Source organism: Solenopsis invicta, unplaced genomic scaffold (genome assembly GCF_016802725.1).
Source record: "Solenopsis invicta isolate M01_SB unplaced genomic scaffold, UNIL_Sinv_3.0 scaffold_131, whole genome shotgun sequence".
Lineage (NCBI taxonomy): Eukaryota > Metazoa > Arthropoda > Insecta > Hymenoptera > Formicidae > Solenopsis > Solenopsis invicta.
Window position 1 is genome coordinate 51,071 of NW_024105247.1, and position 20,084 is coordinate 71,154.

The following is a 20,084-nucleotide window of genomic DNA, read 5'->3' on the forward strand; positions in this document are numbered from 1 at the left end:
GGAACAACGAAGGTCTGTGGATGGGTGGAGAGGGGGTGCCCCCAGGGTGGGATGCTCTCTCCACTGTATGGTGCCTGGTGATGGATGGGCTGCTCGAGAAGCTGAGTGAGAGGGGCTTCTTTGTGCAGAGCTATGCTGATGACGTTGGTCTGCTAGTGCAAGGACTCTTCCTCGAGCCTCTCTTGGAGCTCATGCAGAACGCACTGGGAACAGTAGAGCGGTGGTGCAGGGGGACCGGTTTGTCAGTGAATCCTCGTTTACTCGCAAATATAAAGTGGGCACTATATAGGCCCATCTTTGAAGGTACAAGACTAGCCCCAGCTGAATCAGTAAAATATCTGGGAGTAATCCTAGATAAGAAGCTGTCGTGAAGGGAACATCTTGAAAGCCACTGTAAGAGTCTGTGCTCTTACTTCTGGATGTGCAGGAGAATTGTGGGCCAGACGTGGGGATTGAAGCCCAGGATGGTATGTTAGATCTATACTGCAATACTTCGACAGGTTTACTTACAGCATTGTGTGTGGCCTAGGGCGCAAGAAAGGCAGTGGTAGCGCTCGCACGGGCTCTGATTTTAAGAGAGTCCTGGTGCAATGCAACCACGCCGTGGCAGATGGGCACTTTGCTCGGGTTGAACCACTTCACCAGGTGGTGGTGGGAACGGCGGCAATCGCTGCACGACTAGCCTGCGAATTGGAAGGAGAACTGCACACTAGGTTCCCCAACGGCGTGCTGACCGATTCCATCTTTGGAATGAAGCAAGAATGGATGCCAGCAGTTCGGGCCCTGGACAGGCGCTTTGAAGTGCAGGTTACAGGACTCGTGGACTGGAAAGAACCCGGGGCACTGGTTCAGGCCTGGGACGTCTGGTTAACAGATGGCTCCAAGACGGGGAGCTCCGGCGCGGGCATTGTTTGCCGACAAAGGAGGGTGGCGGAAAGCCTGCCCCTGGCTGGGTACGCCACAGTTTTCCAAACGGAGATCGTGGCAATCCCGAGATGTGCCCAACTGGCCCTGGAAGGGAAGGAGACAGGTGGGCGCGTGAGAATATGTTCGGACAGTCAAGCTGCTATCAAGGCACTCGAAGCTCCGATTTGCACCTTGCGGCTGGTCTGGGGCTGCAGAAATGCACTGAATAAGCTGGGGAGGGATAAAAAAGTCATCGTGTCCTGGGTCCCCGGTCACTCGGAGATTGAGGGTAATGAAGAGGCCGATCGACTCGCCAGCGCCGCATTAAGAATGGAGGTGTTTGGGCCGGGACCGGTGCTAGGGGTCCCTTTCTGTCTTGGCAGGAGGAGGCTCCGGGCCTGATTACGGAACGAGCACCTCGAGTTTTGGAAAAATGAGCTGAGGACCAAATGTCGACAGGCCAGGGCTCTACTGGGGGAAACACCTAGTGAGGGCCTAGTCGGGGACATAAGGTCCTTGAGCAGAAGAAACGCCAGGCTAGTAGTGCAAATACTGACTGGCCATGGAGCCCTCAATTACCACATGCACAGGCTGGGCTGATCTAATACGGCCGAGTGTAGGGCTTGTGAGGAAGAGAAGACAAGTCTCCACATTTTGTGTGACTGTCCGGCCTATGCGGGGCTAAGACTAAAACTGCTAGGCTTGGCATTTCCCGAGCCAGGGCAGATTAGCAGGCTACCTATGAGAAACCTGAGTCTCTTTTGGAGGGAATTGGGGCTCCCATAGGTGGCAAACGACTGGAGGGTGACACAATGGACAACAGTCTGCGTGCCGTAGGCGGATCTTCGATCCGAGGACCGCCCCCTCTGTTTTATTATTATTATTATTATTATTAAACAAACGAATCTGAGTGAAGTCATTGAGAAGGCGATCTCGAAGAGAGAAAAAGCAATGCAATAAAGTCACCATTGATTAATATTTAAGATTACTTGTCCGATTTTTAATATTATTCTTCAAACACATCAAAAATTTGTATACAGGTGTTTAAGCGACGAAAAAATTATGGAATTTAATTCGGAATCTTTCGTTTCACACACAACCGCTAGCACTCTCATTGCTAAACCACTTCACCACAATCTTAAATTTCTTACACAGCGTATTTTTTACAACTTGATACTAATTTCTTCACTCTTCAATATATTGAAAATTGCTTGAAACTGCATTGTCATAGATTTTTCCGCGTATCTTCGTCAATTGCTTAAACTACCACCGCTTGTAAAATACACTGTCGTATATTTATTACAAGATAATCGTATAATATTTTAACAAATATTTTAATAAGAAAATCTTTCGGAAACTATCAGAATCATTCTAATTTCATTAAAGATTTATACCTAATAGTCCATTAGCGCAGAGAATTCAAAAAGTATTTAAAAAATTCAGGTTTATGTCATCAATTCTGCGTTTATTTTAAGACGCAAAAAAAACGCTTCTTCTGAAAAGTCAGAAAAATGAGCTCTTTATTGATGATAAATCTGAATTCATTTTGAATTCTGTATGTTATCTAGGTTAATTTCTAAAGAATTTGATTATATTTCTATTATAATTATGCTCTGTGGTTTTGTCCGTATGGACAATTATACTGTAGTTGTGTTCCTGCTACACGTTGTCACCAACAGTTTAGAATAGGCGCCAAAAGAAAGAAAGGTGGCGCCCTTGATCGGATACTCGCGCATTCAGTCTCCTACAGTTCTATTACGTTCCGCCATATCATTGTTTTTCTGTTGCACGCAACCAACAGTTCGTTCCTTTTTCTATTTCGTTAGTTTACAGTGAATTATCGTTCTCGATATGCCTAAACATAAGCATAGGCATCGTTATCGTTCTGTGAGACGATCACGGGAACGAGATTCAAGAAATTCATCGAGAGATCCCGTATATCAGACAGATCTTGACGCATCCTCAATAGAGGTTAGCTGTGATTCCACGTGACTCACGCGGAGACTAGCCTGCCATCTTCTCAACGTGATAAGTTGACTTTGGCACTCAGGGAGATTCTCGCTTTTATGGAAAAGCACACCAATACGAGGATTCCTGAAATAGACGCTTTGAGCCATATTAAGGATGTTGTAGCAGAGGACATCGTACAGGAAAACATTATTGCGAAAGACGTAGTAAAAGGAGACGTCATGGCTGAGGACACTGATCCTTCCCTGTTGGGAGAAATACAAATCTCCCATACAGAGGTTAACGGGCAAGCAGATAGGAAGACGGTTCTTCAGAACCAGGGCGGCAAACCATGTATATTTCTTCGGTACGGCAAAGAAGGAACATAACCGATTGCCTTATCTGATCATGCTTCTTTCTTTTTTCAGTTCAACGGTGTCCACCGACAGTTCGCTTCGACCCCGAGATAATTATTGCAAGATCGCCAGATTTAGATAAAGATAATGACGCCTCACTAATAAACGAATTGTTCGGAAAGCATCTGATTTCAAATGAGTCTCTCTGGGACCATACTGTTTTCAAATCTACTAAAAGTGAGGTTCGCTCGGGTCTAAAAGAAGAGCTGCGTATGAATCTGCTATCAAAATTTGAATTTATAGGAAGTTTAGCAGATATTGGACCCCCTAAGTTAAACAACGAAATAAGGTCGGCGTTTTTGTTTTTTTAAAACATCATAGCGTCTTAAAGCGGGACGAATATCAATGTAAGGCTCAGCTACAAGTAGGCGCTTGCCTCAACGCTTTTGGCTCAGGAATTTCAGATCTCTTGAAAGCCTATCAAGATCGACCTTTACAGCCAAATGTAAAACCTGCTATTGCAAAATTGGCAGATGGCATCCACCTATTGGCGGACCACCAGTATAGGCTGTCCCTAGCTAGACAGTTAGTCATCAAACCATGTCTACCATTTGTGGGTAAGTTGGCAGCCGATCAATCCGCAGTTGACAAATGGCTCTTTGGCTCGTTTTTTGCGGAAGTTTTGAAGTCAGCTCAAGCTTGTGAAAAAGCAGGCAAGGATCTATCAAGATTTTCGTCAGGATCTAGTGCATTGACTAAAACAGGCTATCAAATCAGTCAACAATAACCAACAAAGCAGTTCCTAACCTATAAGGGAAACCGCAAAGCCCATGTGTCAAAACAAGCACTCTCAGTTCGCAGCACGGGGCCAGGACAAAGTCGGACCGATCCCGCAGCACTCGCTATCGATCTCGCTCCCGGACACGTTCTCACCGTTAGAAGAAGTAAGAACGGCCGGTAAACTTTCAAAATATATATTGCAGTGGGAAAAGGTAACGCGGGATTCAGAGGTATTGAATTCGAGGCTATGAAATACCCTTCTCATCACCACCGCCTATTCGTAATCGTTTACAAGAGCCAAATTTCTCTACAACCATGGCAGAGGCCTGCGATAAAGAAATTCTACTTTCCAAGGGTGCTATAACAGCCACTTCACCCTCTGCGGATCAATTTTTATCACAGATCTTTCTCATAGAAAAGTCATCGGGTGGAATGTGTTTTATCTTGAATTTAAAAGATTTGAATTATTTTTTATCTCCCCCTTATTTTCAGTTAGAGGATTGGCGCATGGTGATTCAATTGATGGTCCATGATTCATGAATGACGACTATAGATTTGGAAGACGTTTACTTACTCGTCCCAATCTCTCCCAGAAGTCGCCGCTTTCTCCGCTTTCAGTGGCGTAGAGTTACGTATTAGTTCGCAGCCTTGCCTTTTGGGCTCTCTACAGCACCATATATATTTACTAAGATTTTAAGACCAGTATTAACCCGTTTGCGGAATGAAGGATTTTGCTCGGTTGTCTGTCTGGATGATTTTCTGCTTTTTGGGTCCTCGCGGGAAAACTGCTTGGGAAATCTAAACGCTTCCATAAACTTGCTTTCGTCGTTAGGTTTCCTTATTAATTTTTTGAAATCGCAACTTATCCCTGCACAATCCTGAAAATACTTGGGATTTATTTATAATTCCGTGGCGCAGTCGATTGCGATCCCTCCTAAAAGGCGCTTACCTTTCCTTAAAATGATCTCCGATTTCTCAAGAAAATCTAGATGCCGAATTAAAGATTTCGCTAGCGTGATCGGCTCGTTAATTTCAATATGTCCGGCGGTGCAATACGGACTCCTGTATACTAAAGAATTTGAGAGAGAAAAATTTCCAGCATTAAGGGATGCAAACGGTAATTATATGGCTTAAATGAAAACTTCTTTCCACTTGGCTAAAGAGTTCCAAGAATTCCAAGTGGATTAAGATCTTATCGGATTCTAATCAGGTTTATTTTAAATTCCGTTCAAATGCAGTAGTTTGAGAGATATTTTTAAATGCATCCCTAACGGGGTGAGGCGCTTCTTGCAGTGAGTTGCATACTCGAGGATGGTGGTCGGAGAGTGAGAAATCCGCTCATATAAACTTCCTCGAACTAAAAGCCGCCTTTTATGGTTTGAAATGTTTTGCAGAGGATCTTTCTGATTGCAACATCCTTCTCCGCATAGACAACACGACAGGGATATCATATATCAATCGTTTTGGCTCTGTTTAGTACCCGCATCTATCAGCCTTAGCAAAACAAATCTGGTCATGGTGCGAAAAGCGCAATATTTTGTTATTTGCATCTTATATTGCCTCGATCGATAATTCTATCGCTGATCGAGAATCTAGAATAGTGAGTCCAGATACTGATCCTTATCACAAGCCGCCTTTTTGATGATTCGGTCTCATTTTGGCCCTTTTGACATAGACCTATTCGCTTCAATCATTAATGCGAAATGTGCGATTTACGTATCTTGGTTCCCAGATCCGGGCTCTATAGGAGTAGGTGCATTTACATTTTCTTGGTCAGGTGTAAGGTTTTTTGCATTTTTGCCATTCATTTTAATACCTCGGGTCCTCCGGAAAATTATAAACGATAAGGCGAAGGGGGTTGTGGTAGTGCCCTGATGGCCTTCACAAGCCTAGTTTCCCTTGTTTTGTCGTCTTCTAACCAGAGAGCCCATAACATTTTCACCATCTTACAATTTGCTTTCTTCTCCTTTCAGAGTCCACCACCCTGCATGGAAAACTCTTTCCTTGGCGGCAGAGAGCTTATCCGGCTAGCCTTTCTAAATCGAGATGTTTCGCAGAGGGCTCTGGAGGCTACATTAGCCTCACTATCTAATTCAACAGTTAAGCAATACTCTAAGCCTTTGAAAGACTGGTGATTTTATTGCCAATCCATATCGATTTCTCCTTTCGCAAGCCCTGCACAATTTTTAGAGTTTTTAGCACAAGAGCTGTAACAAGCAAATTCATACTCAACAATTAACACCATGCGTAGCGCTATTTCTCTTATCACGCATAATGAGATAGGAAATCACGCGTTAGTAAAACGCTTTTGTAAAGGAGTAGGAGTCCTGAAAAACCTTCTCGCCCTCGTTACGACCTTATTTGGGATCCGGCACCAGTACTGGCTAAACTCGCCACCTGGTTCCCTCATGATTCGCTTTCATTTGATATTATTACAAAGAAATTGGTCCTACTCCTCTCCTTGGGCACCGGTTAACGTGTACAGACGCTTGCGTCTTTTAAACTATCTCAGATTTTTATGGGGGATAAACTTGTTATCAAGGTACCAGGGCGCATTGAAACATCCGCCCTAGATTGTTCACAACCGTCTATCTCGTTCTCTCCATTTAAAGGTTACGAAAGTCTTCGCATTTACAAATTAGTCAAACATTATTTAGAGGTAACCCAAAATCTACAAACTTTCTTGGACGATTCCTTTTTTATTTCCTTTGTTCGCCCTCATAGGACCGTTGGTCAACGGACGATTAGCCGCTGGTTACGTTCGAGCCTAGAAGACTGTGTAGTTAGGACCGATTTCTTTACTTCACACAGTACGCGCCACGCTTCAACTTCTCGGGCAGCCCAAAAGGTAACCTTAGATTTGATAAAACGGGCTGCAAGTCGGGGTCATCCCAAATTTTCGCGCGTTTTTATAACCGTCCAATTATAAATCCGGAAGATTTTAGCAATTCCGTCCTACAACCTTAAATATCTATAGGTCTTACTGAATTTTGAAAGATTTATAGATAAATTTTTCACTCCTTATAGGTGAGATTTTATAGATAAGAGCAGGAGTACTTGAAGTTACTCGGGCACCTGCGAAAAAAGTTTTGTCTTTTCTTTCTATTCAGTTACTAACAAGAAATATCGATAAGATATAATTTTTTGTACTAAGATGTTTAATAAACAGAAAAACCAGCGAGAAGAATCTAGTTTTCTTCTCTTTCTTCAGAACGCAAATCGCCTTCTGAACATCTACAGTATAATTGTCCATACGGACAAAACCACAGAGCATAATTATAAAATAAAACAAACTCACCGAGTAAAGTTCGATTTGAATTATGCTTGTGGTTTTGTCCGTATGGACCTTTTCCCCCTATAGAATTTTTCACCCAATCTTGGAATTTATTTAGGCGATTTGCTTTATTGTCTGAACAAATGATATGGCGGAACGGAATAGAACCGTAGGAGACTGAAGGCGCGAGTATCCGATCAAGGCGCCACCTTTCTTTTTTGGCGCCTATTTTAAACTGTTGGTGACAACGTGTAGCAGGAACACTACTACAGTATAATTGTCCATACGGACAAAACCACAAGCATAATTCAAATCGAACTTCACTCGGTGAGTTCGTTTGATTTTGTAATTATAACTCTTACCTAGGCAAATACTCGTTTAATTTATTAAAATTAAGATTTTGATGAGAAAATAAAAATAAGTCAGGTATGTATTTAACGTTGTGCAACGTTAGACACATACGCATAAATTTGAAGGCGCACTAGAAAGTTAATGATTTAATAATCGAAGCAATGAGATTGTGATCAGCACTTTATTAACAGATCGTGTTTGCCATTCGTTTCAAGTCCATTTAGAATATCACGAAGGAAACTATAAATGCTATTATTGTTCGGTAAAGTGCGAACGTGAATAGATAGATGAACAGATAAGTCGGGATTTTAAAAGAGAGTCCATATACTGGAGAACGATTATAGAATCGTTTATAGTCAGATTAAAGGAAAAGTTTGCGACTTTATGCGCCGTCTGTTTGTTAGAACGTCATCTAAAATGAAATGAGGTACGTAAACGAAACCTTTTCTTAATCCAGATACGGACTATTGCGAGCTAGTGGATGCGACAAAACCACCCTGTTCTCTTGCATTGTCGGACTTCAATATTTTAACAGCGGAGAGGTATGGGTCTTGGGGGAAATTCCAGGCAGCAAGGGCTCCTGCGTCCCTGGGCCTCAAGTGGGTTATATGCCGCAAGATATCTCTTTGGCAGGAGAATTCTCCATAAGCGATGCCTTCTATTACTTCGGCAGGATCAACGAGCTAGAAGATGAGGAAATCGGTAGAGTACCAAAAGAGTATATACTAATAGTCGTTGTAGTATGTCGCGTGTATACTGAGAAGTTTATTCGCGAATCGTGTCGCGTAAAGCTGAGTACACACTTAGCGTACATATCTATATCGCGCACGAATTCTCTTTGATGTAGCGCCTTATGAGCGAATCGAGCCAAAAGCAAATCGAACGTTGGACGACAGCGAGTCGGGGGAAAATGATTATTTGCGGGAAACTCGTTTGTTGGCGCTGCGGCGCCTCTCTGTTGTTCTCTCAAGTATCTATTAATATGAACGAATGAGAGACCTTATCGGACTGACAAATATTTTAGAGGAATTAATCGCTGACTTTCTCTCGTCCGTAAATTGGATAAAAAAAGAAATGCTTATAGGATTAACGAGACTATTGTTTGAAACTTGGTCAAATGCCCGATTCGAAGGTTTTCGTACTGAACGCGTGAAATTGATGAAATAGAATTATTACTTGAATTATCGAATATTGAACAGAATTTAATAACATCAATAGAATTAAATTAAAGTATACATTTTACAATTTTCGGTTACGACTTCGCGATTGATAAGGTTCACATGGCAAAATAAATAATAACAACTGCTGTCCTTTATAAAATACTTTCAAGAAAATGTATTTCGAACGGTTTGTATTTCGAATTATTCGTTCGCGAGATATTTCATCAAGTTTCAACATTTTACAACTTTTTCATTTTATTTTAAGGAGCAAAACAGACTTTTTTCTCGGAGTTTCTTAAGTTACCTCCGTTAGATCGCTTAGTGAAGAATATGAGTGGAGGCGAACAAAGAAGGCTTTCCTTTGCCTGCGCGGTGATCCACAATCCCGAATTTTAATTTTGGACGAACCCACTGTGGGTTTAGATCTACTTTTAAGGGAGAGGTGAGTAGATTTTTTTTTTTTTTTTAGACGCGATAAGCAGAAAGAGTAATAAATCAAAACGTTGGATACACATTTTCTTTACAGTATTTGGACGTATATAATGAAGCTCACAAAGGAGGAAGGCGTCACTGTGTTGATTACGACTCATTATATCGAAGAGACTAAAGACGCAAATAAAGTAAGTCTCGGTTTTATTAATTTGTTTAAATTAATCCTGAAAATTTCTAAAATATCCGTATAAAGAGACTGCAATAAAACATCTTGAACGTTAAAAAATAATTTTTTTCCTAGTAACAAAAATTCAGTCGTGATAAGTAAAAATTGTGTAACTTCAATAATCCGCAGATCGGTTTGATGAGAAAAGGTAAGGTGTTGGCGGAATCGGCACCGAATAAATTACGGGAACAATACTTATCCTTAGAGAAAGCTTTCGAGGTACTATCCGTTACCCAGGATAAAGAGGATAAAGAGGATAAAGAGATTATCTTAAATGAAAGATTGCCGGAGACTACCAGTAGCAATGTACTGTCTCATGATAAATTTGAACCAACAAAAGTATATACGGAAATAACATATGCTATTTTTATTGCTTTTTAAAATTATGTAAATTTGCATTATTTTATAACACAAATATATTGACACAAATATATTTTATAACACAAATATATTGTTAAGAGAATCTCCGAGAACAAAGCAATTTCGGGAGGTCAAGTTTCGAAATTGAAAAGGTTCAAAGCTTTAATAGCAAAGAATCACATCCAATGTATCCGTAATTACTCGAAAGTATTTATTAGTCATTAATTTCTCTGCACAAGACACATTTTCACAAAATCACAATTATTTCAATTTCAAATTTTGCCGTTCTCTTCACTTTACCTCATTGAATTATATGAACGAGATATTAAATTTCAAAAAATTCACAAATCGCAATATTAATCGCTGCACATTTCATAATAATAATAAATAATATATATTGATTCAATATCGCGAATTGTATACAACAAATTAAATATAAGGCAACAACGAGTATATAATTTGCAATCTTGAATCTATACGGCTTTACACGTAAGTCTTTAAAGACATTCTTTGAATAACACTCATTGCGAAAAATATTATCAAGTGCCTCGATAATCGAACTGGTTAAACCGTTTTCGGAGAGTTGGCGGAACCAGGTTCAAACCATGGACATGGCAATTTTTTTGCAACAAAAAGATTTTTTTACTTTTTTCGGTGTGAGGAAATTTTATAAATGCAAATTAGTAGTATTAATAAGTTGATTTTTAATTTAATTATGTTTTATTTTCAAGAGCTGTGTTTGAAACCGAAAGTAATTGCACGCAGCTTAAAATAAATAAAAACATTTGAAACATTATTTTATCATAAAGATCTTGCTATGACCGTCTCTGCCTATCTTATATTTAATTTGTTGTAAATACTATGTTTTTCCAGAGACCTCATTTTCCACTATTTCTTCTTGCTAATTCTATCCATCGCATTCTCTTTTGCTGTTGGTGGAGATCTGAAGGGTATCAAAATTGGTATAATCAACGAAGAAGCTGGCAATTGTGATTTAGGCAGCAATATTGTCAATGTTTGGAACAACGAAAGCATCTGCATCTTTAATAATCTCAGCTGCAGATTTCTGTATCATTTTAATGATTCTATCGCGATAAAGGTGACTTAAAGATTAATGTAGTCGATATGTATATGATTAAAATAAATTTTTGTTTTTTAGTGTTTCTCCCACGGATTTATTCCTAAATGAACTAAGAAGTTTTGTTTTGTAATATAAATTAACACTAGAGTTTGCTATTCATGCCTTTTTACATTATTCTGGGTGAATGTTCATTCACAAAATTGAGTTTTTTATACTTTTCGTTTATTTTCAGGTTGTAAGATGTTAAAACAACTGACTCTATTTTAATGTAAACAAAATGTTATTATTTTAAGATATCAAAATTTTAATCAAAGTTGTACTAAACTTGAATTAGCATCTGAGTGAAAATTTACCCATAGTAAAACTCTAGGTTTAAGAAAGAATAAGAATAATAATAAAATCTAAATGATTCTTATCAATACTTTGCTTTCAGGAATATCATCACGACTCATCTGAAGCGAAACGTGATGTACAAAATAGAAAACTCTGTGGTGTAATGCACTTTAATCAAAACTTTTCCAAAGGTCTGCAAAACCGAATACAATATCAACTTCACACGAGTGATTCCAATCTTAAAGCCAGTGAAATTACAATTAACCTCGATATGAGTGGTACGTTATTTATATCTACAGGACATTTATCCCATATCGAATTTGTGTGTGTGCGCGCGCGTAGAAAAAATCTATTTAAACTATATTTTCAAATTTAAAATGTTTTTTTGTTGCAGATACACAAACTGGGCTTTTTATACAGAGAAAGCTATCCAAGCGTTTTATGGAAGTTCTTCAGGATATTATGAGAGATTGCAAATATTCGATAAAATTGGTTGAACTACCCATTAAAGTATATATTATTATTACTATTATTTTATATTATAATTTATATATCTCTATTGTGCAGAACTAAAATAAGAATATAAAATTCCAATCCATTTTCAGTTTGAAGATCCTATTTATGGTAAAAGTGACTACAATTATAAAGATTTCGCGATACCGTCAGCCATATTAGCGTAAGCAAAAATCAGACCAAGATAACAAATAAAATCAATTGCTCTTTCTAAACTACTTTTCCTTCTGCAGATTTATCTTCTATTTGAGTGTCACAAACTCTACCGACCTGATACTCGCAGATCGGTCAGAAGTTCTCTGGAACCGAAGTGCGGTCCAAGGTAATTTAGACTCTAATCTAAAATTAATTTTACAACTACTTTTTATCTTTTTATTTTTATTACAATAATACAAATGTAAATATGCATTAGGAGTCAGGACAGAAGAAATCTTGCTATTTCACATTCTTTACCAGAGTTTAAACGCACTTATCGATACCATCCTGTTAATTCTCATATTCTTTGTTCTATTAAGTACGGATTATAATGGATCGATATTCCTCATATTCTTTGTCGTATTTCTCAGCGGTTTTTGCGAATTGATATTGGGTGAGTAGGTATTCTACATGATTTATAAAAAAAAGCACGTAGCAGCAGTTTAGAAATTGCAGGAGATTACATCAATTATTCATTTTAATACCTTAGGTTTATTTAAATCTGTTTGGTCCAAAAATCACGCCGTGGCGCATTTCTTTTTGGCTGGAAGTTTTCTCCTGCTACTAATAGTTAGCGGTAAGTCATCATTTTATCTGTTACATGAAAATTGCTATTATATTTCAATTTAATATTGCTAAATAGTAACAAATCGTATCGATTATTAAATTTATTATTTCTGTAAATTTAAATTCCTTTATCACACACGTACGTAGTGACACATTGCATTAATAATATAATAGCAACATAAAGAGTTTTGACAAATTAGTGAAAATTAGTGAAAATTAACATTAATTACATCTCGCTAAAGATTGTGTCACGTTAACCAAGTTATCATTATATGTAGAGGAGAATAAGGTATTATGACTACTCTGGACATTATGACCCCCATTATCCCCGTTATTAAGTGAAAAATTACCTTTTCAAAAAAAGGTAAAAAAAGATGCCAATTTATGTGTGTGCGCGCGCACCTTACCTATAATTTTTTTTAAAAACTCAAGTCGTACTATTTTTTAATTCAATCTAAATGTATTTTTTCCAAAAAATGTATGAAATCTTTAAATTGCGCCAATTATAAAGAGAATATATTGTTGTTTGAAATAACTATTGTATTACTTTTAACGAATAAAATGCAAGTGATAGTATATTTATTTTTTAAGTAAAACCCAAGTAGCGGTATCTTTAATTCCTGTTTAAATAAAATTCAAGTGATACTGTCTGTGTATTTTTATTGAAACATTTTTCTGTTTTAACCTAAGTGGATGTACTTAATTTAAAAAAGTTTCAATGAAATATGTAACATTTAATCTCAAAGAATTAAACAGAAATGAGAATGTTTTATTGAAATAAAAAATTTTTAAACTACAAAAATTGGCGCTGCTGTTTTACAACATTTTATTTAGATTATAGTTAGACATTTAGCAGCGCCAATTTTTTGCAGTTTAAAAATTTTTATTTTAATAAAACATTCTCATTTCTGTTTAATTCTATGAGATTAAATGTTACATATTTCATTGAAACTTTTTTAAATTAAGTACATCCACTTAGGTTAAAACAGAAAAATGTTTTAAAAAAATACACAGACAGTATCACTTGAATTTTATTTAAAAAGGAATTAAAGATACCGCTACTTGGGTTTTACTTAAAAAATAAATATACTATTACTTGCATTTTATTCGTTAAAAGTAATACAATAGTTATTTCAAACAACAATATATTCTCTTTATAATTGGCGCAATTTAAAGATTTCATACATTTTTTGGAAAAAATACATTTAGATTGAATTAAAAAATAGTACCCCTTGAGTTATTAAAAAAAATTATAGATAAGGTGCGCGCGCACACACATAAATTGGCACCTTTTTTTTACCTTTTTTTGAAAAGGTAATATTGCACTGATATCACGCGTTTTTGTAGTGATATATTGCTTAATATATTAATATATTAAGCAATATATTTATTTTTTGTGATGTCATGATTTCAACTTACAAGTAAGATTATAATGTGTGTGTGTGTGTGTGTGTGTGTGTACACACACACACACACACTATATATATACACACACCAAGCAAATCAAAAACTGCTTACGTGATTATAATTAACCTCAACTCCCATCCACAATAAATAATATGTCTCTTGTATAGACAAGATTATATATTATGCACTTTTTTCAGCCGAATTCGTTTGTCTCGTACAAAAACGTGTTGGATAAGTGTATTATTAATAAATATATGCAGTTAAAAATATATATTTGGCATTAACTAGAGTCAATATTATATTATACTCCTACGAATGCTACGTATAAAATTTTTCAAGTGTCATAAGATATGTTTGACAAAGTGCATATGAATATGATAATGAAACATAGCTAATTAGATTGCATCAGCCTTATTAACTTTATTTTTATCTTTCTATCTTTCTCCATTGTATATTTTTCCCAACAAAAATGTGGTTTGCTTTTTCTCAGGTCTACCTCTAAGTCATACTTTTTTAACTCTAGCATAATGTAAATGTATATTTTGAATGAATTGACGTTTGAAACAAGTGTCAAATGATCGAATAAAGATATAAAAATATCTGTAATTTTACAAGTTGAGTCTCAGAGGTCTCAACGCTGCGTATTCTCTCTGAATTTAGAAATTTGTAACTAGATTAATTAATAAGTATGGTAAGTATATTTTAAATCCTGTTTATTAAAGTTAACAAAGTTAAGTGTAGCTCTTACAATATATATTGAGTTCACTAAACTAGTTAAAATAATACATGATATTAAATATGCTCGCTGTGTTACAAAATAAATGTTAATTGTAAATAAATAATATGTGTTAATCTCGCTGTTACCTAATATTTAATAATATTTTTGAGCGTTATATAAAACATATTTTTTCTTATAAAAGATAATTCATTTTGTAACACAGCGAGCATATTTAATATCATGTATTATTTTAACTAGTTTTTAGTAAACTCTAAATACATTGTAAAAGTTACACTTATTTTATTAACTTTTGTAATAAACAGGATTCAAAATGTACTTACTTTACTTATTAATTAATCCAATTACAAATTTCTGAAACCAGAAAGTACACGCAGCGTTGAGGCCTCTGAGACTCAACTTGTAAAATTACACGTACACCAGGCATTGGAATCATTTTTATATCTTTATTCAATTATTTGATACTTGTATCAAACGTCAATTCATTAAAAATATACATTTACATTAACGCTAAAATTAAAAAAGCATGACTTAGAGGCAGACCTGAGAAAGCAAACTACATTTTTGCTGAGAAAGGTAAATATGCATTGGAGAAAGATAGAAAGATAAAAATAGATTTAATAAGGTGCATCCGATCTAATTAACTTCGTTTCATTACCATATTCATGTGCACTTTGTAAATCATATCTTCTTATGACACTCGAAAAATTTTATACGTAGCACTCGTAGGAGTATAATATATAATAATATTGACTCTAGTTAATTCAAAATATATATTTTTAAGTGCACATATTCATTAATAATAAGCTTATTCAACACATTTTTACACCACGCGAAAGAATTCGGCAGAAAAATGTGTCGTTTGCCTCGCAAACCGAGATATTATTGACGATTCAGGTTACAGGTTAGGAAACCTGTCATACGCGCAATCATGATCGCGGTCACGTGATGCACATCACATTGTGCATCACGTGATCGCATAGATGCTGATAGTGTAAAGTCACTAGATTAATAAAGTACCGAAATTTCATAAGCCAATTTTGGTCCAAGGTTTTGGGCCAAAATCGTGGAAATGTATAAAGTGAAATTTAAATAAAAAAATGTATACAAAAATTAATAAATTTAAATTTTACCGTGAGAATGGATGCTTAGATCTGATTGTTTATTGCGTTTTATTAGAAATAAAACGTGTTAAACGCGTTAATAAATATCCCGAAATTCAATAAATTTAAATTTAATATATTTTTTTTTAAGTAATTGTGGATTTGTGCCATCATCCAAATTTTTGTATTTAAACTACAAAATTTATGATAGCACACATCCAAAATTTTACCTTAAAAACAAATATATTAATTTAAATTTATTCGAAATAGGCATGTATAACGTTAACGCGTATTGAACAATAATAATAAAACGTTCTAACGATCATACGTGTGACCATTGTAAATTAATTTATTAATGTTTTAGTATACTTTCTTATTAAATACATTTTACATATTTCACGTTTTAATGTGCCAATCCTTGGACCCAAAATGAGCTAAATAAATTGCGGTACTTTATTAATCTAGTGACTTTACTGATAGTGTAGTAGCGAGCGCCACACTGTGTCGAAAATGTGAAAGGGAGAATTCCTGGGGGCGACGACCAAGGAGACGTATCTTACAGAAAAATGTAGAAATTAGAATTTGCATCTCGATATCTCCGCTTGTACGGCACGGAGAGAAAAAATAAAAACACTTTTATATATGCAATTTTTCCCAAGCTATCGAATGAGACGACTTTGAACTTGATCGGTTTAGCCGTTGCTGAGATCTGATAATCTCGTTAAGCTTGAACTCGCTGACTCGCGTAAAAGAGGCGTCGGTCTTTCTCGCTTTTTTTTGAATTGGAACGAGACGCGACCGCGCCTCTTGATAAATTCTAACAATTGTTTATGGAATGGTTTAATTAGTAGTCCGCCGCTTTTTTATCATGGTGTTAATATGCCAATACACAATCACTTATAACAATTGTTATAAAGCATTTTTACTTTTGAACATTTCTAAACTTTTTCAAGGTACATTTTAGCCCTTAATTACATATACTTCCTCAATGTTATCTTGAGCTTATTATCACACAAATGTGAGTATACTTGAGTATTATTTGTTATTTAACTTTTTATTTGGCTGTACACTCTTTGAGTTACGCAGAGTTAAACAATAACATGGAATTTTGTTAATATGATTTTTTAATTAAAACATTTATTATATCAAAATATTTCTTCGATAAATCGATTGTTACTCTAAAGAGTAATGTTCAGAAACATTGAGATATCATTTTATGTTTGTTGTTTAATATTAAACAGAGATAAAATGATATTTCTTATAATATCTTTAAAGTCTTTGAACGCAGAAAAGTTCTAAACGATAGACAAGTATATAATTTTGTAACAAAGTATTTTGTGTCTTTTTTAACTAAAATAATTTTTTAAAAATTAATTTTGCGTTATCCATATTACCACTACTTTCTTTCTTCCACCGATTATGCAGTGCATCACATTTTTATAAATCACATCTTAAGTAATAAATATATTTTATTACTTTAAGCCTAGAATTTGTTAAAATGATCGTTCCAGTTTCAATATAAAATATTGATTATAAACCAAGTTGTTCAATAAAATGAAAATAGGTTATTACCATATTACCATCTTCTCTTCTACATAATTTATTTATAAACATAATTAATTTATTTAAAATAGTAGGAACTATGTGGCCGTTGGAGGGTGTGCAAAAATATCTTTGCTGGTTTATGTACGCCATGCCAATTAGTTTGCCTTCCGTATCCATGAGAGGACTCATTTACAAAGGTTCTTTTATATTTAAGTGGGAAGTTTTAAGTTGCATCCTTACGAGTTTAACATGTATATCGTTTATTCTTCTGGTGACTGTATTATAGTCATGTATCTTGGTTGTTATAGATAATATTTTGTGAAATCGTTACATGTGTACAAGCTGCAGGGATATCTTCTCTTAGGGGTAAGATATAGTTTATACAAATCATAAGTGTTCGAGCTTGACACCTTCATTAAAATGGTTTAAAAAATAAAAATTAGTATAATTCTAAACATTTTAAATTTGTGAAATGCTGTTTAACCTTATAAAAGTATGAAAATGTTAGAATTTGATACCTTAATTGCTCATTTATATTTTGTCACTTATTTTTGTATGTTTGTGATTTAAACTTGATTATCTAGTCTAGATAAACATGCAAGTTTCTATTATGTCATACTATTTAAATAGTTGTAACATCTTCCTTTATAGGAGGTGGCATTTTACCCATATATGTTGGGCACAATGTCAGTTTTAAAGTATTTACCTAATTTTTTTTCTCAAAAATCTAGAATGTCGAAATTTGAATTGTATTATTAGTACGAATAAATAAAGGTTTCAAAAATATTATATTAATTATTCGTCGTTTAATTTCATAACATGAAATTATATCTGAAGAAAGGCATAAGATATCTTCCCCCGATTTACCTTAAAGATCCATCTACAATGGAGAGTTTTAGGTCGTAACAGTAGGTTGTAAGTGATGTAATTCCGGTTTTTAAGATCGTAGCAGTAGCCGTAAGCGAAATGAATCATTTTCATTTCGATACTGCTTACAGCCTACGGCAAGCGTCTTGCGTTGCCTTGCGTCACTTTTGTTTGGGATTATTGTGCGCAATATTTATTTAATCATTTTTTAATTGACAAGGGAAGGATCAGGTGAGTCATCCTGGGATTTTGATCCCAATTTTTTTAGTTATTCTGGAGACGTAAAAAAAGTTTACATTTCTCGGTGTTTGATCGAATAGGCCTTAGTTACAAAATAATAAATTTGTGAAAATTGGTCATACCTCGGCGCGTTATATGAGCCTTCCCGGTAAATGTTTTCCCAACCAATACAGTCGGCTCCGTGCGTTAGGTGCTTGCTTCACAATCGTAAGATCCGGTTTCGCTCACGGATATGTGCAATATATATATATATATATATTTTTAATAAGCGTATTTCTTTATCTTGATGATATTGATATAGTATGCAAATTTCTAAAATAGAAAATTTAATTTAATATTACTTTCTAAATATTAATTTAAATTTAATTTGAAGGGAATTTGAATTCAAGTAATAATATTTGAAATAATAAATAGGTAATAATAATAATAATAATAAGTTATTTGAAATGGATAACATATAAAGGCAATGTATCTAAATTTTCAAATTGTTTAATTTAAAATTTAATTGGAAATAATATTAACAGTATCTTGAAATTCAAGTTTTTAAAATAATTAATCGTAGAAGAAGAATACCAGTGTTAAATTTAAACAATTTGAAAGTTTAGATACGTTGCCTTTATATGATATCCATTTCAACTAAATTATATATTATTATTAATATTATTACCTATTCATTATTTCAAATATTATTACTTAAATTCAAATTTCCTTCAAATTAAATTAATGTTAAGAAAGTGATATTAAATTAAATTTTCTATTTTAGAAATTTGCATACTATATCAATACCATCAAGATAAATAAATACATTTATTTAAAAAAAAAAAAAAAAAAATATTGCACACATACGGGAGCGAACCTGAATCTTACAATTGTGAAGCAAGCACCTAACGTATGGAACCGACTGCACTGGTTGAAAGAACAATTACCGGGAAGGCTCATATGGCGCGCCGCAGTATAGCCAATTTTCACAAATTTATTATTTCGAAACTAAGGCCTATTCGATCAAACTCTGGGAGATGTAAACTTTTTTTTCGTCTCCAGAATAACTAAAAAAATTGGGATCAAAATCCCAAGGTGACTCACCTGATCCTCCCCTTGTAAGTCGTTTTTTAATAAATAGTGCAATGTCTAAAGAAGCATTTGAAGAAAATATGATTGACGAGATAGAGAACGACGATGATGATGAACAAGATACATTACTAAAGCAGGAATTGATCGTTTTTGTCAAGGCAAATCCCGCTTTATATACAAAAAACTTGAAAAGATATGCTGGCAAAGATTTTTGTAAAGATCTAGCTTGGGAGAATATTGGTTTTAATTTGTCGAAACAAATGTCAGGTGAGATGTATATAATTAAATCACTCAATATGTTTACCTGTCACGGTAAGGTTAAGTTAAATTATTACTACAAGTTTTCATTTCTGTTATCAATAGGAAAAGATGCCGCCAAAATGTGGTACAGTATTTGCCAGCGATTTGATAAGGAAAGACGAAAAGTTGAAGCATCTCTGAAAGGAAGATCTGGGCAAGGAACAAAGTCTTTATACGTACCAAAATGGCAATTTTACAATATTTGTTTATTCTTAGTGGATCACATCACGCCTCGAAGGTATATAATTGTTATTTACAAATTAAATTAGCCTATTAATTGATATTGTGATATTTGGTAATGGTATGTATTACGGTGTTTCAGGACTACCAGTAA

At 35.1% G+C, this 20,084-nt stretch overlaps 1 pseudogene; it reads left to right on the forward strand.

Moving 5' to 3' along the window:
* Nucleotides 1–4,039: 4,039 nt before the first annotated feature.
* On the forward strand, nt 4,040–11,779 carry LOC113006007 (annotated as a pseudogene).
* Nucleotides 11,780–20,084: the final 8,305 nt, after the last annotated feature.